This window comes from Herpailurus yagouaroundi, unplaced genomic scaffold (assembly GCF_014898765.1).
Source record: "Herpailurus yagouaroundi ecotype Mexico unplaced genomic scaffold, PumYag 199, whole genome shotgun sequence".
NCBI lineage: Eukaryota > Metazoa > Chordata > Mammalia > Carnivora > Felidae > Herpailurus > Herpailurus yagouaroundi.
The window spans coordinates 20,943,123-20,966,400 of NW_024412430.1; the positions used below are offsets into that span (position 1 = coordinate 20,943,123).

Sequence of the window (23,278 nt, forward strand, 5' to 3'; positions counted from 1 at the left end):
TGAAATTTTTTCCAATCTTATTCCAACATCTATGGAGATGGTCTTGTTTTTCCAATTTTATCCATACAGGCAATTAATTTTGTTCGTAGGTTTTTCCATATTGAGTCATTCTTGTATATTCCAGTTATGAAAACAATTGATCATGCTCTCAGATGCTGCTTGATTGCATTTGCTAGTATTTTCCTTCGAATTTCTGCATTAGTAATTCTACATGAGATTGCTTGTGATATTTCTTGGTGCTATCCACTTCAGATTTTGGTATCTGCATGATGCTGACTACATAAAACTGTTATAATGTTTCCCCCCCCCCCACCTCCCGAATTGAGAAACATTTTCATATCTTTGGTTTATCTGTTCCTTAGGTCTGTAGACTTCACTTGTGACACCATCTCTGCCCTTTTCTCCCCAAGGGATAGCCCCCTGAAACCATCCTCTCATTTTTTCTTGACATTTGAATAGTTTATATTCTCTAAATAGTTGCCATTTATTTATTTTTTTCCTAGGAAACTGAGACATAATCGAAAATGTATACTGGTCTCTGCTCTTGGTTCCTGGCACAGAGTTCCTAAACTCTTGTAATTTCCTAAGTGATAAGAATAGTAGGAACCTCTTTTGTTCTAATGTTTGGTCTTTGACCCGGGTTCCTGACACAGGGCTTCTGAAATTCTTGTAATTTCCTGGGTGATTAGAGCATCTTTTGTTCTAATGAGTTGACTTTGGGTGGGCTCCTGGGTGTCTCCTAGGTTGGTCACCATGATCAGAGCTTGGGATCTTCAGTCCTGCCCTCCATTCCCTTGAGAAGGAAAAAGGACTGAAAATGGAGTTAATGATCCATTATGCCTACATGAGAAAGCCTCCATAACACCCCCGTGGTACAGGGTTCAGAGGGCTTCTGGGCTGGTGAACACAGCACTGAAGATCCTGTGCACAGGACCCTCCCAGACCTCACCCTAAGTATCTCTTCATCTGGCTATTCGTATGTATCCTTTATCAGAGCCTTTAATAAGCTGGTGAATGCAGGTGTTCCCCTGAGTTGTGAGTCACTCTAGCAAATTAATGGAACCTGAGGAGGGGGTCATGGGAACCTCTGATTTATATCCTGTCGGTCAGAAGTTCAGGTGACAACCTGGACTTACTCTGGCATCTGATGTAGGGGATGGGGACTCAGCCCTTAGCCTGTGGGATCTGATGCCACCTTGGGGTAGATGGTGACAGAATTGAGTTGAATTTTAGGACACCCTGCTGGTGTCTGAGAATTGTTTGTTGGTGTGGGGGAACTGTCCACACATCTGGCGACTGGAGGTGTGAGTCAGGGTGTCCCCAGGGCAGAAACGCACAGGACACGGAGCTGAGGCTCTTCCCTAAAGCAGGAGGGAAAGGCTAGGGTTTCATTTTTAGAAATAATCTGTTTTTGGGGCGCCTGGGTGGTGCAGTCGGTTAAGCGTCCGACTTCAGCCAGGTCACGATCTCGCGGTCTGTGAGTTCGAGCCCCGCGTCAGGCTCTGGGCTGATGGCTCAGAGCCTGGAGCCTGTTTCCGATTCTGTGGTGTCTCCCTCTCTCTCTGCCCCTCCCCCGTTCATGCTCTGTCTCTCTCTGTCCCAAAAATTAAATAAACGTTGAAAAAAAAATTTTTTTTGAAAAGAAATAATCTGTTTTATTTATGAGTATTCTTTTATATACTTTAGCTGATACTAGATTTATTAGTTTTACCATTTTCCTCTTTTCTATATGTATTAATTTATTCCTTCTAGTTTCTTTAGTTGTTTTGATTATTTTCATTTTTTTAAAGATTTTATTTTTAAGTAGCCCCTACACCCATTGTAGGGCTCAAACTCACACCCCAAGATCAAGAGTTAAATGCTGTACCAACTGAGCCAGCCAGCCACCCTTTAGTTTCTTTAGTTGTAAAATATTGTTCGTTTTCTAACTCCTAGAGTTGAATGTTTAAATGATTTTTCGCTTATTAAAATTAATACTTGACTATGAATTGTTCTGAGCAATGCTTTAGCTTTAGTATCAGGGCTATTGTTATCAACTATCACAATTTCTTCTTTGGCCCGAATGTATTAAGAGATTTTAGAAAATATACAGGTAACACTTTTTTTTTCCTAATTTTTAAAATTAATTCTAATTGTCCTGACCTGAGACCAGAGAAAGCCATGTGTAGCCTTTGTGTTTTTCCTGAGGCCGTCTCTTGAGGTCTTTGCCGTTTTTGATGAATCTTTGTGTTCAGTGCGTAAGCTTTCACAGAAGGATGCAAAAGATGTGTTCTCAGGAAGCAAAAAGAAAGGATTAAAACTTTTTGTGTTAAAAAATTGTTTAAGTTTATTTATTTAAGCAATCTCTACACCCAACATGGGGCTCACACTCACAACCCCGAGACCAAGAGCTGCAGGCTCTACCGACTGAGCCAGCAGGCACCCCTGTATTTACTTTAATAATTAAAAACTGTCAATAGTACAATTACCTTATTTATGAACAAGTAGTTATAAATTGTGAGAAAAGACTTCTAGTTTATGGACTAGCCAAATATATGGTTAATGTGCTTGACTGTCTTATAAGCACTTAACAAGAAGTATTCTTTGTTAATAGTGAATGGAGTTTATGTGAATCAATTAGGTCTACCTTTTTTTTTTTTTAAGTTTATTTATCTATTTTTAGAGAGAGAGGGAGAGAGAAGGAGAGGAACAGAGAGAGAATCCCAAGCAGGCTCCATGCTGTCAGCACAGAGCCTGACACAGGGCTCCATCACGTGAATCTAAGATCGTGACCTGAGCAGAAACCAAGGTCAAAAGCATAACTGACTGGTAGAACCAGGCACCCCAGGTCTACCTTATTTTTTATATCCTTCAGGGTCTTTTAGATTTAATTATTATTTTTCCCTATCTGATTTACCATGGACCAAGAGGAGTAAATGAAAGCCTCCTACTTCCAAAACATTTCTATCAGTGGCTTCTTGTCTTTCTTGGAGCATTTGAATAACATTTTCTGATGCTGGGCTACTTTGTCATTTACAAATGGCCTTCCTTCATCACAGTGAGCACTCTTTGTCCTAAATGCAACCACCTCTGACGGTGGCATTGTAACCTCTGCTTTCTCTTTATTTTCATTTGTCTGGTGTGACTTTTCCCATCCTTTACTGCAGTATGTAAGTTACTTTATTTTAGGCCAATCTCTTTTATGTGACATACACATTGGGTTTTGCTTTGTGATTCCATCTGAGTTTGTTTTTGTTTTGTTTTGTTTTTAGAGAGGAGAGCATGAGTGGGAGAGGAGCAGAAGGCGAAAGAGAATCTTCAGGAGGCTTCATGTCCAGCAAGGAGCCCACCCAACACAGGGCTCGCTCTCACGACCTGGGATCATGACCTGAGCCACAATCAAGACTTGAACACTCAGCCGACTGAGCCTCCCAGGTGAGTGGCTCTATCAGAGTTTTTAAAAATTATTTTAAATTACAGTGAAATACATAGACACAAATTTTAATATCTCAGCCATTTTTAATAAATATATTTTTAAGTTTTTGTTTAAATTCCAGTTAACAAACAATGTAATATTAGATTCAGGTATACAATATATCAATTCAACACTTTCACACATCACCTGGTGCTCATCACATGTGCCCTCCTTAAGCCCCACATCTATTTAACTCAGCCCCCACCCCCCTCTGGTAACCATCCTTGTGTTCTCTGCAGTTAAGAGTCTGTTTCTTGGTTGGTTTCTCTTTCTCTCCGCCCCCACCCTTTGCTCATTTGTTTTGTTCTTAAATTCCACATATAAGTGAAATCATATGGTATTTGTCTTTCTCTTACTGACTTATTTCACTTATCATGATACTCTCTAGCTCTGTCCATGCCATTGCAAATGGCAAGATTTCATTCTTTTTGATGGGTGAGTAATATTCCATTGTATATGTATACCACATCTCCTTTATCCATTCATCAGTCAATGGACACAGGCTGCTTCTATAATCTGGCTATTGTTGATAATGCTGCTATATATATTGAGGTGCACATATCCCTTTGAATTAGTATTTTTATGTTCTTTGAGTAAATACCTAGTAGTGCAATTGCTGGGTTGTAGGGCAGGTCTATTTTTAATTTTTTGAGGAAAGTCCATACTGTTTTCCAGAGCGGCTGCACCAGTTTGCATTCCCACCAACAGTGCAAAATGGTTCCCCTTTCTCCACATCCTCACCGACACCTATTTTTTCTTGTGTTGTTAATTTTAGCCATTTTGATAGGTGTGAGGTGGTATCTCAGTGTGGTTTTGATTTCTATTTTCCTGACAGTGAGTGATGTTGAACATCATTTCATGTGTCTGTTGACCATCTGGAGGTCTTGTTTGGAAAAGCGTCTATTCATGTCTTCTGCCCATTTTAAACCTGGATTATCTGTTTTTTGGGTGTTATATAAATTTTTTATATATTTTGGATACTAGCCCTTTATCAGATATGTCATTTGCAAATATCTTCTCCCATTCCATTGGTTGCCTTTTAGTTTTGCTGATTGTTTCCTTCGCTGTGCAGAAGCTTTTTATTTGGATGAGGTCCCAGTAGTTCACTTTTGCTTTTGTTTCCCTTGCCTCTGGTGACATGTCTGGTAAGAAGTTTTTAAACCATTTTCATTTCCATTAACAGTGCAAAGTGTCCCCATTCTCCATATCCTTGCCAATACTTGGTACTTTGTAGTGTATTGATGGTAGCCCTCTTAATGGGTGAAAGGTGGTATCTCATTGTGCTTTTGGTTTGTGTTTCCAATGGTTGGAGATGTTGAGTTGCAGGTCCTGCCCTCAGTCAGGGGAGGGGATTATCAAAAGGTGTGGACTCCAGGAGGTGGAGATCACTGGGGATCGTCTTATCACCACAGCTGTGTTTGAAAAATAAAGCAGAATGAAACTATGTAGAAAACATCAGAATGAATCTTATGTCATAAGAGTGTGCACTTTTAGGGGCGCCTGGGGGGTTCAGTCAGTTAAGTGTCCAACTTCAGCTCAGGTCATAAATCTTCATGGTTCCTGAGTTTGAGCCCCGCGTCGGGCTCTGTGCTGACAGTGCAGAGCCCGCTTGGGATTCTCTCTCCCTCTCTCTCTGCCCCTCCCCTGCTTGTGCTCTCTCTCTCTCTCTCTCTCTCTCTGTCTCTCTCAAAATAAATAAATAAACTTTTTAAAAAATGTATTTCTTGTTGATGGTCCAGAACAAACAGCTTGAAAGCCCCTGACCTGGGAGCTCTTCCTGCAGACACTGAAGATAAGACTAATTAGATGCACGTGAGCCCAGGCCCCAAGTCTTGTTCTTGGCTCCGAGCGCTCCCATGGCAACCGCTCTCCTTCCTTTCTGCTCATGCTCCTAGTAGCCATCACAGCATTTGTACTTCCAAAGGACTTACATCAGTATAGCTTTTTACCCCAAGATTTCTCATCAAATACTCTGAAACTCAACAAGCCTCGCTGGGTGGCATACCACAGGAACGCGGCTTGTCTGGGCCGTTTCCCCACTCCCCTGCCCTTGTCGTGTTCTCGTGGTGTCTGAGCTCCCCTGCCTCGGGCCGCCCTGCTTCAAGGACATCAGGATGTGGCAGTAGAGGTGTTGTCTTCCGTTATTTCAGTTCTCTTATGTTCTTTATGTGATGGGATTTCTGTTTCTGTTCCTAATTGACCATTTTCTTAAGGGTGAAGAGAAAAGAGAGGTCTGAGAAGCTTCCACTTTGCCATCTTAAAGTCTTGCTGCCCCGAGGCAGCCCTCATCTCTGAAAGGACCCCAGGGTCCCCCCCCTCCAGACCACGGGGCATGGCCACCTCTGTGTCCTTGCCTTCCTGGGCTGTGGCCACGTGGACGTGGGGCAGCTCGGCTCACACTCAAGTTAAATTGAATGCCAAAGCCAGTTCATCCTTGGCTTGGGGGTTGGTACCCTCCACTCCCCCTGCTTGGGGATCCCTCACTCTGCCTGCCTTGGCTTCTGGGGTTCACTTCATCCTGGGCTGGGGCTGAACCTCATTCCTGCCAGTGGGGCTCTCTCCTTCTCCCCCATCCCTCCTTCTTCCAGGGAGAAGTCTGGGAGTCTCTTTTCTCTTCCCTCCCATTAAGCATCTATTTATTCATGAGACTTCATAGATTTTTGCCTTTTCTCTACTTTTTTCTCAGCTTGAAGACACAAGTGGTTGAGCTTGGAGGCCCCAGGGACCCCTTCCCACCCCCCCCCTGCAGCAGAGCTCAGGCTTCTCTTCTCTTCCCTTCCTTTGTATCTTCCACTCTTTCACGCCCTTTCTCAACAGCACGTGATGGGAAGAGGGACTTGTTCACCAACCCTCCCCCCTTGTTTGGGGGTGTTCTGAGATTAGAACCTTATTTCTTTCTCTGACCATCACTTCAGAAATGATGGCTTCCAGTGTCCTTTGTCCTCATCGTCTGCCTGATGATCATTTTTGCCCTTGTGTTTCTCGCTTACTTGCCATCAGAGGTGACATCGAATCTCTTTTCCAGAAGTGCCATGGTGACGTTCCAGCTCACGGAGGAGGCTCAGTGTAGCACCCACACCCAAGACGTAAAATAAGTCATGTCCTGGGCAGGACCATCCTCATGCCCAACATGAGAGAGAAGCAACATGGTGTGACTTCCTCTCCTTCCCCTCTTCTCCCACTCTCCCGCCTTCCTCACCCCTCCTCAAAGGAAAATTATGCAGAAGGAGACCGTAGGCAAAGTGAGCCAGCACTGCCGCAGAGGGAGGGAGCCCTGCTCGGTAAGACCCCCGGGAGGAAAGTGAGCCACACCAGGAATTGCCTGGGTCACATTTCTAAGTAGATTTCTCTGCATCTTGCTATCAAATTGGGGTCAGGTAACTCTGAGCTCACTTTAAATATCATTGGGGCTCCTGGGTGGCTCAGTCGGTTAAGCATCCGACTTGGGCTCAGGTCACGATCTCACGGTTTGTGAGTTCGAGCCCCGTGTCGGGCTCTGTGCCGACAGCTCAGAGCCTGGAGCCTGCTTCGGATTCTGTGTCTCCCTCTCTCTCTGCCCCTCCCCTACTCACACTCTGTCTCTCTCAAAAAGTAAATAATAAACATTAAAAATATTTTTGTTTTTGGATAGGAAGAACAAATATTGTTAAAATGTCAATACTACCCAAAGCAATCTACATATTCAGCGCAATCCTTATCAAAGTAACACCAGCATTCTTCACAGAGCTAGAACAAATAATCCCAAAATTTGTACCGAACCTGAAAAGACCCCGAATAGCCAAAGCAACCTTGAAAAAGAAAGTCAAAGCAGGAGGCATCACAATCCCAGACTTCAAGCTATACTACAAAGCTGTAATCATCAAGACAGTATGGTACTGGCACAAGAACAGACACTCAGATCAATGGAATAATAAAATAGAGAACCCAGAAATGGACCCACAAACGTATGGGCAACTAATCTTTGACAAAGCAGGAAAGAATATCCAATGGAATAAAGACAGTCTCTTCAGCAAGTGGTGCTGGGAAAACTGGACAGCGACATGCAGAAGAATGAACCTGGACCACTTTCTTACACCATACACAAAAATAAACTCAAAGTGGATGAAAGACCTCAACGTAAGACAGGAAGCCATCAAAATCCTCGAGGAGAAAGCAGGCAAAAACCTCTTTGATCTTGCCTGCAGCAATTTCTTACTCAACACGTCTCCAGAGGCAAGGGAAACAAAAGCAAAAATGTACTACTGGGACCTCATCAAAATAAAAAGCTTCTGCACAGCAAAGGAAACAATCAGCAAAACTAAAAGGCAACCGACAGAATGGGAGAAGATATTTTCAAATGACATATCAGATGAAAGGTTAGTATCCAAAATCTACAAAGAACTTATCAAACTCAACACCCAAAAAACAAATAATCCAGTGAAGAAATGGGCAAAAGACATGAATAGACACTTCTCCAAAGAAGACATCCAGATGGCCAACCGACACGTGAAAAAATGCTCAATATCACTCATCATCAGGGAAGTATAAATCAAAACCACAATGAGATATTACCTTACGTTTGTCAGAATGGCTAACATTAACAACTCAGGCAACAACAGATGTTGGCGAGGATGCAGAGAAAGAGGATCTCTTTTGCATTGTTGGTGGGAATGCAAGCTGGTGCAGCCACTCTGGAAAACAGTATGGAGGTTTCTCAAAAAACTAAAAATAGAACTACCCTACGACCCAGCAGCTGCATTACTCAGCATTTATCCAAGGGATACAGGTGTGCTGTTTCAAAGGGACACATGCACCCCCATGTTTATAGCAGCACTATCAACAATAGCCGAAGTATGGAAAGAGCCCAAATGTCCATCGATGGATGAATGGATAAAGAAGATGTGGCATATCTATACAACGGAGTATAACTCGGGAATCAAAAAGAATGAAATCTTGCCATTTGCAACTACGTGGATGGAACTAGAGGGTATTATGCTAAGTGAAATTAGTCAGAGAAAGACAAAAACCATATGACTTCACTCATATGAGAACTTTAAGAGACAAAACAGATGAACATAAAGGAAGGGAAACAAAAATAATATAAAAACAGGGAGGGGGACAAAACAAAAGAGACTCATAAATATGGAGAACAAACTGAGGGTTGCTGGAGGGGTTGTGGGGGGGATGGGCTAAATGGGTAAGGGGCATTAAGGAATCTACTCCTGAAATCATTGCTTCATTATATACTAACTAATTTGGATGTAAATTTTTAAAAATAAAAAATATGGCACAAAAACAGACACATAGACCAATGGAATAGAATAGAAACCCCAGAACTAGACCCACAAACGTATGGCCAACTCATCTTTGACAAAGCAGGAAAGAACATCCAATGGAAAAAAGACAGTCTCTTTAACAAATGGTGCTGGGAGAACTGGACAGCAACATGCAGAAGGTTGAAACTAGACCACTTTCTCACACCATTCACAAAAATAAACTCAAAATGGATAAAGGACCTGAATGTGAGACAGGAAACCATCAAAACCTTAGAGGAGAAAGCAGGAAAAGACCTCTCTGACCTCAGCCGTAGCAATCTCTTACTCGACACATCCCCTAAGGCAAGGGAATTAAAAGCAAAAGTGAATTACTGGGACCTTATGAAGATAAAAAGCTTCTGCACAGCAAAGGAAACCACCAACAAAACTAAAAGGCAACCAACGGAATGGGAAAAGATATTTGCAAATGACATATCGGACAAAGGGCTAGTCTCCAAAATCTACAAAGAGCTCACCAAACTCCACACCCGAAAAGCAAATAACCCAGTGAAGAAATGGGCAGAAAACATGAATAGACACTTCTCTAAAGAAGACATCCGGATGGCCAACAGGCACATGAAAAGATGTTCAGCGTCGCTCCTTATCAGGGAAATACAAATCAAAACCACACTCAGGTATCACCTCACGCCAGTCAGAGTGGCCAAAATGAACAAATCAGGAGACTCTAGATGCTGGAGAGGATGTGGAGAAACGGGAACCCTCTTGCACTGTTGGTGGGAATGCAAATTGGTGCAGCCGCTCTGGAAAGCAGTGTGGAGGTTCCTCAGAAAATTAAAAATAGACCTACCCTATGACCCAGCAATAGCACTGCTAGGAATTTATCCAAGGGACACAGGAGTACTGATGCATAGGGGCACTTGTACCCCAATGTTCATAGCAGCACTCTCAACAATAGCCAAATTATGGAAAGAGCCTAAATGTCCATCAACTGATGAATGGATAAAGAAATTGTGGTTTATATACACAATGGAATACTATGTGGCAATGAGAAAAAATGAACTATGGCCTTTTGTAGCAACGTGGATGGAACTGGAGAGTGTGATGCTAAGTGAAATAAGCCATACAGAGAAAGACAGATACCATATGGTTTCACTCTTATGTGGATCCTGAGAAACTTAACAGGACCCCATGGGGGAGGGTAAGGAAAAAAAAAAAAAAAGAGGTTAGAGTGGGAGAGAGCCAAAGCATAAGAGACTGTTGAGAACTGAGAACAAACTAAGGGTTGATGGGGGGTGGGAGGGAGGAGAGGGTGGGTGATGGGTATTGAGGAGGGCACCTTTTGGGATGAGCACTGGGTGTTGTATGGAAACCAATTTGACAATAAATTTCATATATAAATAAAAAAAAATAAAAAAATAAAAATAAAAAAAGTTAAAAAAATTTTGTTTTTGTTTTAAATTACAGTGCAGTGACTCATGGGATGAGGCACAGCCTTGCTGTGGGTCTTATCAAGGAGGACCCTGATTCTCACAAACTACCAGTCCAAAGAAGCAACAGGAAACAAGAACAGAGCTGTGGGCGCCATGCTGTGGTAACAGAAGAAGGCAGTTTCTCTGGAGCCACGCTGCCCTCTGTGAGGCCGAGGCAACCAGCGGAACCACAAGCAAAGATTCGCCAATAGGAACTTGTGTGCGGGGCTGCTGTTGGTGAGATGACGTAAGTTATAATGATGTTGCTAAGCTTTTTTACAATGTGTGCAAAATTGGGAAAAATGATGGGCACACGTTGGAAATGTTGTGGATCTGGTTCCAGTCCATTGGGATAAAGTGAATATTGAAATAAAGAGAGTCAAGTGAACTTTTTGCTTTCCTGGTGCACATAAAGTTATGTTTACACCGTACTGTAGTCTGTGAAATGGGCAATAGCATTATGTCTAACGACACAGTGTTCGTAGCTTAATTTAAAAATATTCCAAAAAATAAGTAAAAGTAAATTTAAAAATAAAAAATAAAAATAATCCATTGTTGGGGCGCCTGGGTGGCTCAGTTGGTTAAGTGTCCAACTCTTGATCTCGGCTCAGGTCTTGATCCCGGGATTGTGAGTTCAAGCCCCATGTTGGGCCCTGTGTAAGGCCCCACGCTGGGCGTGAAGCCTACTTAAAAAAAAAAAAAAACAAACAGGGGCGCCTGGGTGGCTCAGTCGGTTGAGCGTCTGACTTCGGCTCAGGTCATGATCTCATGGTTCCTGGGTTCAAGCCCCGCGTCGGGCTCTGTGCTGCCAGTTCGGAGCCTGGAAACCGCTTCGGATTCTGCGTCTCCCTCTCTCTCTGCCCCTAACCCACTTGCATTCTGTCTCTGTCTCTCTCAAAAATAAATAAACATTTAAAAAAATTTTTTAAAAACATTTAAAATACTCTATTGTTAGGCCGCCTGGGTGGCTCAGGCGGTTGAGCGTCTGACTCTTGATTTCGTCTCAGGTCATGATCTCACAGTTGTGGGATTGAGCGCCAATTTGGGCTCTGTGCTGACAGGGCAGAGCCTGCTTGGAATTCTCTCTCTGCCTCTCTCTCTCTTTCTCTCTCTCTCTCAAAAATAAATAAATACACTTAAAAAAACAAAAATAAATAAATACTCTACTGTTAAGAAGCACTAGCCATCATCTGTCTGGGTTTTCAGCGAGCCACGATCTTTTTGCTGGTGGAGGGTCTTCCCTTAGCGTTGAAGCCTGCTGACCCCTCAGGGCAGTGGCGGCTGACCCCGCAGGGAGGTGGCGGCTGTGGCCATCTCTGGAAATAAGACAACTGTGACGTTTGCCACGTTGACTGACTCTTCTCTCAAGAACGATTTCTCTGTAGCACGTGATGCTGTTTGGTAGCATTTTACACACAGAACTTCTTTCAAACCCGGAGTCTATCCTGTCACACCCTGTCCGCTGCTCTGTCAGCTAAGTTCGTGTGATATTCTCAATTCCGTGTTGGCATTTTGACACTCTTCACAGCATCGTCACCAGGAGCACACTCCGTCTCAGGAAACCACTTTCTTTGTTCATCCACGGGAAGCAAGTCCCCATCCGTTGGAGTTGTATCCTGAGGTGGCCCAGCTCCCTGCCGTCTTCAGGCCCCCCTTCTGCTTCCGGTTCTCCCGTTGCCACACGTCTGCCATCAGAACACACACGCATTTATCCACCCTCTTTGCTGTCACACGTGCATACTTTGTGATGCCCCCAAAACACCTGCAGTGATAACATCGAAGATTACTGATCACAGATCCTTACGCCAAATATAGCGATAGCGAGAACCTTTGGGATATTGTGAGAATTACCACGATGTGACCCAGACACACGAAGTGAGCAGGTGCTTTTGGAAACAAGTGGTGCCAACAGACTTGCTGGACTCAGGGTTGCCACAAACCTGCAGTTTGTAACAAGCACGTGCTCTGCCAAGCACCACAAGGCGAAGCAGTAAAACGAGGTGTGCCTGAACGAGTGCGGAGCGTCATCGTCGTGTGATGTTGGAAAATGGAGCGAATCTGCTCTGTGGCAACTCTGTATTTTGTGAGTATCGGGGTTTCAGGAATGCGGATGATGCTCCGGGACACTCAGCAATCGCTTTCAGAAACAAGATTCTAATGAGTATGTTCCCTGGTACCAGTTCGTTACACGCTCTGCAAATATTGTTTGGAGTGTAATAAATAAGGCAGGACTTAACAGAAAACTGTGCAAATGACAGGCGACCGTATGGAGGTTACAAGACAGAATTTAAAATTTTAAAGGACAAAGCCCTCACGCTTGTGTACAGCAATTAACTGCAGGACTGAGAACCATCTGTCATGACTCACTCGTCTGCCCAGATGCGTATACAATCCTCGATCTCCCCTTGGTTTTTCTCGGTTCCATATTCCAAGGAGAGGAGCATCTTTTCCATAATTTTCTCATTATGTGTTAATGTTACCATAATGTTCTCACCACGTCGCTGTATTTCCGTATTTGGCTCAAAGATGGTGTGGTGGGTGTGTATGTATCTCAGCCTGCTTTCGGATTCTCTTCCTCTGAGTGTTAGTTTCTCTGTTCAGGCAGGGAGCCAAGTGTCTTTCCCCTTTTGTCTGTTCTAGCATCACTGCATCTCCCTCGGGAGGAGGCCGGGGATGCAAGGAGAACCACGAACCATCTCATGGTCGCCACAGCTTTCTTTGGACACAGGGCACAAGCGCACGTGCCAAAAAGATGCTAGAATTTCTGTCCCCGCCTGGCGCTTCCTGGGCAAGTTGGATGAGTCCCTTCATCTACTGAGAATGGGTCTCAACAAGTCCCAAGCATTTAGCATTTTGTGTTAATGTCCCTAATGCCACATTGTTCTCCTCAGAGGGAGACTTAAGCTAAAAACACTAAGTCAAAGCCAAAAGGGAGTGTGTGGGGGGGGGGGGGGGGGGCAGCCAGCAATTACCTAAGACATCTGCTCCCACATAGGAGACCACCCATCGGGCTCACTCAGTGAGGGGAGATGTTCATCTTAACCTCAGCCAACTGAGTGTGGGCTTCTGCTTCATTTTACTTGCACGGCTTAAAACAATTTTCTAAGGCACCACCTTCCTGTGATATTCTAACAAACACAACTGATAAACTTCCACTGACATCTAAAGAAAGGGTTTGAGCTAATTTACATGTCAGGCCACAGACACAAGAAGTCTGGGACCCTGGTTAAGGGTAATTCCAAACGTTTATTTATTTTAAAAAATGGTTTTTCTAATGTTTATTCATTTTTTTGAGAGAGAGTAAGCAGGGGAGGGGCAGAAAGAGAGAGAGAGACACGGAATCCAAAGCAGGCTCCGGGCTCTGAGCCATCAGCACAGAGCCCGATGCAGGACTTAGACTCATGAACCATGAGATCATGACCTGAGCTGAAGTCGGAGGCTTAACCAACTGAGCTACCCAGGTGCTCCAAGGGTAATTCCAGACCATTGTCCATTTCTTGCTGACCAGTGACTGTCCAGCTCACGCTCTGTCCTTGATGCGTGGCCGGGCAGTGCGGCTGCTTGCTGCTACAGCGGCTGAACGGCAGTGAACAGGTGTGGCCGCACAGTCTGGAGCACCTCCTACTTAACCTCCTACAGGACACGTTTGCCACTACTGCCTGTTAGGATCGGTTGAGAAATTTGAAATTCCCTTATTGAGTGAGAACCCCAAGTCCAAGACCCTTTATCTCCTATACGTATTTAAGTTATCTTTCTTAATGTGCCCCAAATATTTCATTTGAATTCAAATTCTCTCACCCTCATTTGCAGCTAAGGAAACTAAAGTCTGGAGAGACTTTCATGAGACCACCCCTACCAAAAATGATTGTACCTTCTTTTTATGCAGCTTCAGACCTGCAAGAATTAGCCCGTCCAATGAAATTCAGGGCAACATTTCAAACTAATGCCTTAGGACTGGACACCTGCCACCAGGTGGGGAGCTAAGATACAGCCCAGCCTGGCAGGACTTTGCCTGTGAGTGTCCTGTCCACTTTAGCACACCATGGCTTCCTCCTCTAGACACGCGAATGACCATTAGTGCCCTGCCTTCATTCGGACATTTGACTATTTCTAATCAATCAGGTGTTATAAATTTTTTTCCAAAATTTTTGATGCTCATGAGAAATAATGTCATTAAGTGGAGCCTGAGATGTTTCTGTAGCACACACGCGCACGCCCCCCCCCCCCCCCGCCCCTATTTTCAATTAGTGGGCACTATTTTTTAAGGCAGTTGTAAGTTTACCAAAAAAATTGAGCAGAGAGTACAGAGAGTTCCTATATATTCCCTTTATTCCCTGCCCTCTGTCCGTATAGTTAGCATCTTGCTCTGGCATGGTACATTTGTTACAACTGATGAGCTAATATTGGCACATTATTATTAAAATCTGCAGTTTACATTAGGGTTTGCTCTTTGTATGGGACACTTCTTTGGGTTCTGCCAAATGTATAATGTCACCATTACATATCACAGGATGGTGTCACTGCCCTAAAAGTCCTCCGCACAATACCTACTCATGCCCACCCCCAAATCCCTGGCGACCACTGATCCTTTTACTGTCTCCATAGTTTTGCCTTTTCCAGAATGTCATAGACTTGGAATTCTACAGTATGTCACCTTTTAAGAGTGATTTCTTTTGGGGCGCCTGGGTGGCTCAGTCAGTTAAGCGTCTGACTTCGACTCAGGTCATGATCTCACCATTCACGAGTTTGAGCCCCAGGTTGGGTTCAGTGCTGACAGCTCAGAGCCTGGAGTCTGCTTCGGATTCTGTGTCTCCCTCTCTCTCTGCCCCTCCCCTATGTCTGTCTGTCTCTCTCTCTCTCTCTCTCTCTCTCTCTCTCTCTCAAAAATAAATAAACATTTTTTAAAAAGAGTGGTTTCTTTCACTTAGTAATATGCATTTAAGGTTCCTCCGTGTCCTCTTAACTGTGTCTTTCACAGATCAGAAGGGTTTTTTTTAAATTATTTATTTATTTTTTAATTTACATCCAAGTTACTTAGCATATGGTGCAACAATTTCAGGAGTAGATTCCTTAATGCCCCTGACCCATTTAGCCCATCCCCCCCTCCCACAACCCCTCCAGTGACCCTGTTCTCTATTTAAGAGTCTTTTATGTTTTGTCTCCCTCCCTGTTTTTATATATTCCCTTCCCTTATGTTCATCTGTTTTTTATCTTGAGGTCCTCATATAAGTGAATTCATATGATATTTGTCTTTCTCTGGCTAATTTCACTTAGCATCATACCCTCCAGTTCCATCCACGTAGTTGCAAATGGCAAGATTTCTTTCTTTTTGATTGCCGAGTAATACTCCATTGGATATATAAACCACATCTTCTTTAAAAAAATTTTTTTAGCTCTGTCTCTCTCTGTCTCAAAAATAAATAAAAGTTAAAAAAATTTTTTTTTAAAAAGGGGTGCCTGGGTGGCTCAGTCAGTTAAGCGTCCGACTTCAGCTCAGGTCATGATGTCGCAGTCTGTGAGTTCGAGCCCCGCGTCAGGCTCTGGGCTGATGGCTCAGAGCCTGGAGCCTGCTTCTGATTCTGTGTCTCCCTCTCTCTCTGCCCCTCCCCCGTTCATGCCCCCTCTCTCTCTCTCTCTCTCTCTCTCTCTCTCTCTCTCTCTGTCTCAAAAATAAATCAATGTTAAGAAAAATTTTTTTTAATTTTTTTAATGTTTATTTATTTTTGAGAGAGACAGAGACAGAATGCGAGTGGGTTAGGGGTAGAAAGAGAGGGAGACACAGAAACGGAAGCAGGCACCAGGCTCTGAGCTGTCAGCACAGAGCCCGACATGGGCTCAAACTCATGAGCCGTGAGATCATGACCTGAGCCAAAGTCGGACACTCAACTGACTGAGCCACCCAGGCACCCCTAAACCACATCTTCTTTATCCATTCATCTTTTGATGGACATTTGGACTCTTTGGAAGGTTTGTTTTCTTAAGTCCTTCTTACCAAATTTTTCCTTCATGGATCGTGCTTTTAATGTCTTAAAACTCATCACCAAATCCATGGGTCCCCAAGATTTTCTCGTATGGTTTCTTTTCCAAGTCTTACAGTTCTGTGTGTTACATTTAGGTCTGCAATCCACCTTGAGTTAGTTTTGTGGAGGGGGTAAGATCTGTGTCTACATTTGTTTTGCATGTGGACATCCAGTTGTTCCCGTACCGTTTGTTATAATATCTGTGTCTAGGTTCAATTTTTTTAAGGGTTTAAATTTTGTTTTAATGTTTATCTATTTTTGAGAGAGAGGAGAAACAGAGCATGAGTGTGGGAGTGGCAGAGAGAAAGGGAGACACAGAATCTGAAGCAGGATCCAGGCTCCGAGCTGTCAGCACGGAGCCCGATGCGGGGCTTGAGCCCGCGAACCGTGAGATCATAACCTGAGCTGAAGTTGGCTGTTTAACCGAGTGAGCCACCCAGGTGCCCCTAGGTTCTTTTTTTTTTTTTTTAATGTGGTTCTCCAGTTGTTTGAGTACCATTTGTTAAAAAGACTCTTTTTTCGTCTTCTCCACTGAACTGCCTTTGCTCCCTTGTCCCAGGTCAAATGACTCTGTCTGTGAGGGTCTATTTCTGGTCTCTTTTTCTGTTCCACTGATCTATGTGTCTGTCACAAAGACCACACTGTCTTCATTCCTGCAGCCTTACGGTAACACTTGAAATTGGGGTGATTTCAGCCTTCTGACTTTGTTTTTCTTCTTTAATACTGTTTTGGCTATTCCGGGTCTTTTTGTCTCTTCATATAAACTTTAGAATCAGGAGCTCAGTCGGTTGGGTGGCTCAGTCGGTGGAGCCTCGGACTCTCGATTTGGGCTTAGGTCATGACCCCAGGTCAAGTCCCACGTGAAGCCCTGCACTGAGCCTGCATCAAACCCCACATCCAGCACCATGCGGAGCATGCTTAAGATTCTCTCTCCCTCCCTCCCTCTGCCCCTCTCCCCAGCTCAAGCACACTTTCTCTAAAATAAAAAAATAAAATAAAATAAAATAAACGTTAGGACCAGTTTGTGGATGACTACAAGGTAGCTTGCTGGAATTTTTATTGAGAATGCATTGCATCCGTAGATCAACTTGGGAAGAACTGACATCTTTCCGATGTTGAATGTTCTTGTTCACCAACACGGATTATCTTTCCATTTATTTAAATTTCCTTTGATTTCTTCCACTGGAGATTTGTAGTTTTCTTGCATAGACCTTGTACAGATTTTGTTAGATATGTATCTAAGTATTTCTCTTTTTTCATTGCTGATGTTAATGGTGTTGTGGTTCACCTCCTCCCAGCTTTAGTGAGGTATAATTGAAAAAAACAATATATTTAAGGTAAACAACTTGATGTTCTGACATGTTTACATTATGAAGTAATCATCACAAGCTAAATAATATATCCATCACTCGCATAATTCCCATTTTCCTTTCTAAAAATGGTTTTGTGGGGTTTTAAAAAAATTTTTTTTAACATTTATTCATCTTTGAGAGAGAGAGAGAGAGAGAAAGAGAGAGTGTGAGTGGGGGAGGAGCAGAGAGAGAGGGAGGCCCAGAATCCGAAGCAGGCCCCAGGCTCTGAGCTGTCAGCACAGAGCCCGATGCAGGACCTGAACTCACTGGCTGCGAGATCGTGACCTGAGCCGAAGTCGGACGCTCAACCGACTGAGCCACCCAGGCGCCCCGGTTTTGTGTTTTTGACTTCAAATTCCAATGGTTCGTTGCTGGTATATGGGAGAGCATTGAATCTTATATAGCATCCTTGTATCCTGCAATCTTGCAGCCTTGTTTCATCACCCAACAGCTCCAGAAGTTTGTCGTTTTTCTTGGTCAATTCTTGAGAATTTTCTACATAGACAACCATGTCATCGTGAACAGACACAGTTGTATTTCTTCCTTCCGATCTGTATAACTTCCCCCCCACCCCGGCTTTTTTTTGTCTCATTGTCTATGAGATATTTTCAGAACATTATATAACAACAGATAGGATTATAGTTAACAATGTGAATTCTTTATGGCAAGATCTATGCTGTTTGAATATAAGTTCTAAATGCATCTTCTACACATTAGTTACAATTCTTAAAAACAGAATTTCTTAGAATTGATGTATCCCTACAGCCTACCACAGAGCCTGCTAATGGTAAGCACTCAATGAGTGTTTAGTGGGAATGAATTGAGGAATTAAAAATATCGATGTCTATATCCAGGATCCCAGCAGAAAATAGAATTTACATCTGATGGTTCAAATCTAAAGACTTGAACACAGTGGCTCTTGACCATGGCCGTCTATTAGAGTCACCAGGGAGCGTTCACATTCCCGGTGCTTGGGGCAGGGGCCAGGCTTTCCAGGCGATTCCAATGGCCAGTGAAGGCTGAGCATCAGTACAGTAATGACAAGTCTACTTGTGGAAATGTAGGCAGGGCTAAGGAAGCCAAACCAGATATCAACACGCTTATTTTCTAGGTGGAGACACAGAAGCTTGGTGAGAAGTCGCGAGCTCAAGGTGATAGAGGTAGTTTTTAAGTGTTCAAATGGAGATTCAAGCCCGGAGACGTCTTATTCTCAACACACCAAATAAAGTAAATATTTTGCCATCCAAAATGAGTTTTCCTCTGGAACAAAACAAGCCCGAAGTTTAAAAAACCCCTTCAAAGAAAGCACAAGAGCTCCTCCCCTTAAAACCAGACCAAACGGCTTAAGGTCAAAGTTCTCTTTGTGTTCTCAAATGACTTACGGCCTGAAATAAAACCTGTCTAGTTTCTGTGAACGATACAAGACATACGATGCTTTCCCCTCTCCTCCGCAGTTTGCAAATACAATTGTATCTGGACTTTTCTAGAAACAAATTAAATGGAAGTCAGAATGACAGACACTAAATCTGCGGGCTGGTGCTCTGGGAGAGAGGACCCAGTGTGGCTGGGGGAGAGGGTCCGCAGGGTGGGGGAAGACGCTGACCTTCGATTAGAGCAAAAAGCCTGAGCGACACAGACGTGCAAACTTGATTTCTTTCCACACTGCTGGAGATAATCAGTTCACCCTAGCTGTACCTCGTAGCGAAGGACTTAATGCAGATATAGTTTCAATTCATTTGCTACTCATTGTTGATTAGACTACATAACCTCTAAATCTTCTGGGACTGCCAGATGCCTCTTAAAGTGAAGCGGCCTTCTCGGGCGCCTGGGTGGCTCGGTCGTTAGGCATCTGACTTCGGCTCAGGTCATGATCACAGTTCATGAGCTCGAGTCCCGTGTCGGGCTCTGTGCTGCCAGCTCGGAGCCTGGAACCTGCTTCAGATTCTGTGTCTCCCTCTCTCTCTGCCCCTTCCCTGCTCGTGTTCTGTCTCTCTCTGTCTCAGAAATAAATAATAAACATTAAAACAAAAAAGTTATAAAGTGAAGAGCCCTTCTGGTTTTGTGTAACAGTGATAGCGTTCGTTTTTAAAATCTTCGCGCTTCTCAGAATTCCCTCTCAACTCCCAAAGTCGTTCCTTTTTGTACACGCTGTGTGTCCCTGAGCTGTTCATGCTGGGGCCTCTTCCCGTGGCAGAAGGAAAGCTACAACTGCTAAGGTTTTAGGTGCAGCGCGCACGCCACAGCTCACACGGCGCCCGTAACTGCCGGCTAACACTTGGTCTAGTTGGGTTACCCACCTGGACGCCACAGGCATCTGAGTGGACATGTCCTGTCCTGCCTCAGCCAGCTCCCGGGGACAGAGAATGGAAGCAGAAGTGTTTGCGGGCACACGTGTGCTTTGGCTGGGGGTTTGTTGTTTTGTCTTCCATGCAAAATATTTTCTAAAAATGACTCTGAATATTTGTACTTTTATAAGCATAGCTTTAAAGCCCAGTCCTTACCCTCTAGATTGTGTGGTTAAATATTATAATATTTCATAATCATAAATGAAATTCAAGTGTGACACTTTATATGGAAAATTCTAAAATGTACCTAAATTAGATGGGTTGAGACAGTTTAGTATGTGGGAAATATCATACAGTTACATAGATTGAAAACTATATCATATCAGTCGGTTAAGCATCCGACTTTAGCTCGGGTCATGATCTCGCAGTTCGTGGGTTCAAGCCCCTCGTCGGGCTCTGTGCCGATGGCTCAGAGCCCGACGCGGGGCTCGAACTCACAAACCGTGAGATCATGACCTGAGCTGAAGTCGGACGCTTAACCGACTGCGCCACCCAGGCGCCCCTAAAAACTTTTTAATAAAAAAAGCTACATCGCAGATACTAAAAGTGTTTATTTAACTTTGATCAATAGATGGACCAAAATCAAATGGAAAAGAAATGGATTTCACATTAAAGCAGCATCCAGGCTGAAGATAAGGAAAACTTTTTTTCAGTACCATGCAATTGGTGAAGGAACCAAGTTAAATATATATATGCCTTCCCGGCCTCAAATTATTTATTAAGAAAATATATCCAAGTACTGATCTACATCCCGTTATGTTATGTGAGTTTAAATTGAATAAAATTCAGGATACAACTTAGTAGAGAAAAGTAGACTATGATTTAAAAGCACTGAAGAGGGGCGCCTGGGTGGCTCAGTCGGTTAAGCGTCCGACTTCGGCTCAGGGCATGATCTTACGGTCCGTGAGTTCGAGCCCCGCGTCGGGCTCTGTGCTGATGGCTCAGAGCCTGGAACCTGTTTCAGATTCTGTGTCTCCCTCTCTCTGACCCTCCCCCATTCATGCTTTGTCTCTCTCTGTCTCAAAAATAAATAAACATTAAAAAAATTAAAAAAAAAAAATAAAAGCACTGAAGAAATGTGTGGAGACAAAAAAGAAGGAAGGAAGGGAGGGTTGCATGAAAGAAGGAGGGAAGGGGCACCTGGGTGGCTGAGTTAAGCATCCAACTCTTGATTTCGGCTTAGGTCATGACCTCACAGTTTGTGAATTTGACCCCCACATCACTCTCTGCACAGACAGTGCAGAGCCTGCTTGAGCTTCTCCGCCTCCCTCTCTCTCTCTACCCCTCCCCTGCTCGCTCTCTCTGCCAAAGGAAATGAATGAACATTTTTTTTAAAGTTTAAAAAAAAAGAAAGTGGGAAGGTGGGGAGGGAGGGAGGGAGGAATGAGGGAGGGAAGGAGTGTGATGGCTAATTTTGTGTGTCAACTTGGCTGGGCCAAAGGGTGCCTAGATATTGGGGCAAACATTACCCTGGGTATTTCTGTGAGGGTGTTTTTGGATGAGATTAACATTTAAATTTATAGGTGAAGAAAGACTCCTTAACATGGGTGGGCCTTATCTAATCAGTTGAAGGCCTGAATAGAACAAAAAGACCAGCCTCCCCCGAGCAAGAGGGAATTTTCTAGTAGATGGCCTTCCACGTCACTGGCACCACTAGCTCTCCTGGGAGTCCAGCCTGCCGGCCCCCAGTGCAGATGGAGACTTGTCAGACTCCATAATCGCCTGAGCCATGTCCTTATAATAACTCTCCGCACACACATCCTGTTGGTTCTGTTTCTCTGAGAACCCTAATACCCCATCATTCTCATTTGGAAAAAAACACACAAAGTCGTCCTGAGATCCTCGAAAGCGAAGCTTTTGCAAAAACCTCGTCCCAAACACACATGCCTTCACTTTACCCCCGAGAGAGGCAGCCATAAAAAGAGAAGTTTTTATTAATTGGTTTTTTTGTTCAACGTTTTTTATTTATTTTTGGGACAGAGAGAGACAGAGCATGAATGGGGGAGGGGCAGAGAGAGAGGGAGACACAGAATCGGAAACAGGCTCCAGGCTCCGAGCCATCAGCCCAGAGCCTGACGCGGGGCTCGAACTCACGGACCGCTAGATCGTGACCTGGCTGAAGTCGGACGCTCAACCGACTGTGCCACCCAGGCGCCCCAAAAAGAGAAGTTTTAAAAACCGAATGGAGGGGCACCTGGGTGGCGCAGTCGGTTAAGCATCCGACTTCAGCTCAGGTCATGATCTTGCGGTCTGTGAGTTGGAGCCCTGCGTTGGGCTCTGTGCTGACAGCTCAAGCCTGTTTCAGATTCTGCGTGTCCCTCTCTCTCTCTGACCCTCCCCCATTCATGCTCTCTCTCTCTGTCTCAAAAATTAATAAATGTTAATTTAAAAAAAATAATGATAATAAATAAAATAAATAAAAACCGAATAAGACGTTAGGAAATGACTCTAAGACGCTAAGCTGTACGGAAGCCTGCGCCACCCGCTCCCTGTGCCCAAGGCCCCACACAGGCCTTGCAGGGTGCCCAAGGCAGCCGCCTCGAACGTGCTGGATCTCTCCTGACAGAGCACCGGGGCCAGGAGGTGGGTGATGCCCGGAGCGTCCCCCGTCTCCCCGAGGCTGGCACCTGCTTCTCGGCCGCCCTGGGCACCGGCACCCCACCTTCCGCGAGGATTTCCTGCGGGTCTGAGCCCGGAGACAGAGGCTGAGCGTAGCCCAACAGCAGGCACCCCTTGCTTTTCACGAACCCGCAGTCCGTCCAGACTCTCAGTTGTGTCCGGCATGTGGTCATCCTCCTTTCTGTTTTGTTCTGTAATTAATAAACTATTTTTTAGAGCAGTTTTGGGTTCACACAGCGCCCTCTGCTGCCGCCTGCAAGCACTGCGCACCCTTGTATTTGCCGGGGCCACACCTGGCGGCGATGGGGGAGGGGGAGGGAAGGGTAAAGGCCTTGTCTCGGTAAAGCAGGTATGAAGCGAGATCTACTCTACATCAGGCACCCTTCAGGCACTGCGGAAATCGCAAAGTTAAACAGAAAAGGATTTTTTGAACCTATATTCTCGTTTAACAATCTATAATAAATAATGTCAGGGATGATAGCAAAGAAAAATAGAGCAGAAAAAAGTGATAGCGACTGAGGGCCCAGCTGGTCACCAAGGGCCTCTCTCTGTTAGTGTGTTTCTGAAGCTGGTGTCGGCACTGGCCCCCGTTGATGTCGAACAGATCAGAGGGAACAGCATGTGCCTCAGAGGGTCCTGAGGCAGAGGCACAGGATAGTGAGTGAGTGAGGCCTGGGTGAAGGAGTCTCGGGGAAGGCCGGGCCCCCTCAAGAGCACTGTGCTGCCCACAGGGAGGCCCCGCTTGATTCTGGGTGGGGCGGGAA

At 44.4% G+C, this 23,278-nt stretch overlaps 1 long non-coding RNA gene across 2 annotated transcripts in view; it reads left to right on the forward strand.

Annotated features, from left to right (window-relative positions):
• Positions 1–10,624, forward strand: part of LOC121013757 (uncharacterized) — a 29,794-nt gene extending 19,170 nt beyond the window's left edge. For both annotated transcript variants that reach the window (XR_005782907.1, XR_005782906.1), the window contains 2 exons: positions 3,252–3,414; positions 10,174–10,624. This is a non-coding gene — a long non-coding RNA (uncharacterized LOC121013757). The remainder of the gene's footprint in view (positions 1–3,251; positions 3,415–10,173) is intronic.
• Positions 10,625–23,278: the final 12,654 nt, after the last annotated feature.